The sequence below is a fragment of the Cyprinodon variegatus genome, unplaced genomic scaffold (assembly GCF_000732505.1).
Source record: "Cyprinodon variegatus isolate N-32 unplaced genomic scaffold, C_variegatus-1.0 Scaffold656, whole genome shotgun sequence".
In the NCBI taxonomy this organism is placed as follows: Eukaryota; Metazoa; Chordata; class Actinopteri; order Cyprinodontiformes; family Cyprinodontidae; genus Cyprinodon; species Cyprinodon variegatus.
In genome coordinates this window covers 79,817-82,786 of record NW_015151109.1, presented here as the reverse complement: position 1 = coordinate 82,786, position 2,970 = coordinate 79,817, and the positions used below count along the sequence as shown (strand labels likewise).

The following is a 2,970-nucleotide window of genomic DNA, read 5'->3' as shown; positions in this document are numbered from 1 at the left end:
GTTTAGAAAACATGCAAATAGAAACGGATGAACTTGTCCACTCCTTTGGAACCAAACGACCCCCATTCCAAAGGTTAGTGAGCATCCTTCCCAGTCTTATGGCGGATTTATACTCAGAAATCAGGTTGGCTGCATGTGTCGCAGATATGCCCCCCCACCCCCTCCGTGACTGCAGACAGTGCCGCAGACAGGAGGCAGACATCCCAAGTATCCCGTACGTTCCGGGAATCTCCCTGATATAGATAGTTGTTCACGGATGCCGTGAGTCGGATAAATTATCCCGTGTTTTACAGGATGGGAGGTGGTGCTTTTATAATGCGAGTGAGAGCAGGCAGGCTATACAATAATTCATAATACTGCTGATTAGAACTACTTCAATCGCACAGACAACAAGAGAGAGGGGGGTTGCTAATGAAACCTGTGTGTATCCGTCCAAAGGATACGTACAGGTACTTGTCTGACCGCCATTGTGGAAAACGACTGGTGAAGATGGAGCAGCTAGAGGAGCGAGGCGAGAACGCTGGGACCCTTTTTCCACCTGGAGCCCCGCTCTTTTTGGCCCTCACGTCCCTCCATTGTCACACAAACTTGCCCCAACTTCCTCACCGCCTCGGTGAGGAAGTTGGGGCGCAGACCACGCTTCAGTATTGGGCATAAATCAAAAATATCTGCAACAAGTTCACTGCGACACCCTGCTGCAGGAGGATAACCAGGCATTTACGTCTTTCGCAGCCTCTAACAGCTACATATTCACATCAGCCTTTCTTAGATTCCTGATCCAAGCTGACGAAAAGCTGCCTTGCAGCATGATGCTGCCACCGCCATGTTTTACAGTGCAGCTGGCAGGTTCAGAGGGAACCCAAAGCCAACAGTTTTACACAGAGAGTAGAAAGCTAAGTAGGATTCTTCATTAATCCTTAATTCCATTAAGGATAGGTTTGTTAAATGTACGACTTACATTCCAAAAAACTTTAAAGCAATCCACTGAACTTGGTTTGAAGACATTTTGCTTCCCATCCAGGAAGCTTTTTTAAATTTTTCCCTTTCTGGATGGAAAATTAAAAGTCTTCAAACTTGGAAACAAAGTCCAGAGGAATTGTTTTTAACTTTTCTAGAATAACTATGACCTGGATGACTGAGAATCTTCACCAGCTTATTGTACGACAGCATATGTGTTCTCCCGCCTCAGCTGTGGCTCTCTGCAGCTCCTCCAGAGTTACCGTTATTACAGTTCTATTTAGACTCAGTTAGGAGGACGGCCGTGTCTTTGTAGGAATTAAATCTATCCTATTATGATGGATTTCACAGATATTTGGGTGATTTTAAAGCTTGAATAAAACCAAAAAGCTTCACTTCTGCTTCACTCCTGACCGCTCGCTTTACTTACTGTTGATAATTCATAGAGAACACAGATCAAAAACATTGAAGTTTCCGCTGAAAATATGAAAAATGTTTAAAGGGTTTGTGTTTGTAAGGCGCTATAAAGGCAATATATATAAATGTAATCACTAAGAGTTAATTAATCCTTTCTCGTAAAGTTCTGTGATATTTATAAAGAAGTAAACAAACTTCTGAAGGGAACATTGTTAGACTTTCTTCATGCTTCTCACCACACTGTAACTTGGCCGATTCGCCCTCAATCCTAAAGATCAAGTCTGCAACAATCCGCTGTACTATTAAAGATCATTTTTAAAATTTAGGTCAGCTGAATGTTTCATGCTCCAGAATACATTACAATAAGCAAATTTAAATGCACATTTTTTTCATCCCAACATGTCCCAGATTGCTGCAGGAAGGGCAAACGGATAGGAACTCTGACTGCATATTACATCAATTACAAAACACAGAAGTGTCTCTGTGCAGTTAGCTCACACTGGCTTCCACTTATTTACCCTCAACAACAGTTAACTTATCCAGAGGCGGAGTTATGCACTTAAACAAGGGACTTCTGCAAAGTTTCCATGGGAGATAAGCTATATGCTTGCACAAATCAGATTATAACAGCTGTTGCAGCTACTCACTGCAAGGCAAACTGTCCTGCAGAAAATATGAGCAAAAACTGCGAATTATATGAATTTATTTAAGAATGCAAACAATAAAAAAAACTTTTATACAAGTTTAATCAAATTAGAGCTAAAAACGTTGATGTTGCTGCTGCTCCCCTTCAGGAATTCTTTGTAAAAGTCAAAAGCAACATAAGTTTGTTAAAGTTGTCTCCGTTTTTACAACTTTCACAATAAAAGAGCCACAAGAAACAATTTGCAAGTCTGGAAATAAGATGAAGGGTGAACGCCTGATGACTTATGTCTGCAGTTCAGCTGAAAGTTCACTAATTAAAAAAAGCGATTCCCCTCCCTGCATTAGAGAAGGGAACCAAAAAAAGAAATTATTTTAATCCAGAACAAGTTTAATAGATAAAAAAAGAAGAAGAAGAATCGGTCTGAGAGGATACTGGGAAGTGAAAGGCTCACCTTTCAGCTCACTCGTCCAGTTTTCATGCTCCTCCACCGCAGAAGTTAGTCTCCAAAACTCTGAGGAGGTGATGAGGAGCGAGGAGGTCCGTCATGGAGCGCATTACGCGCAGATCTGACCAACGCAAATACTGTCAGCGCGCTGCTGCTGCTGCTGCTACTGGTGGTGATGATGATGATGATGATGATGATGAGGGAGGTTTGCTCCAGCTGGCCATGCCTCCTCCTCCTGTTTCCTTCATGTGAAAACCTTCGATCAAAACATCATCCGAAGCTTTTTAGTAGAAACACTTTGGAACCGTCCCAGTTTTACCCAGTTTTTAAAAAGGCTTTTACATGCAGAATACATAATGCAGCTAAAAAACAGTTTTTAAAATAAAACTATGTGAAACTCAGGGGCGGATTTAGGGAATTTGGGGCCCTGTGCAAAGACAGACAGGGGCCCCTCTGAATTGAGAAGGCAACACATAAAACAGCCCCATTCTCCAGATAGATAAAT

General features: G+C 42.0%; 1 protein-coding gene across 1 annotated transcript in view; it reads right to left on the bottom strand.

Annotated features, from left to right (window-relative positions):
- The window catches only part of gas2 (growth arrest specific 2), a 54,269-nt gene extending 51,640 nt beyond the window's left edge, over window positions 1-2,629 (bottom strand). Inside the window, exon 1 of the mRNA XM_015393768.1 lies at window positions 2,472-2,629. The gene's annotated coding sequence lies outside the window, so the exon portion shown is untranslated. The remainder of the gene's footprint in view (window positions 1-2,471) is intronic.
- Window positions 2,630-2,970: the final 341 nt, after the last annotated feature.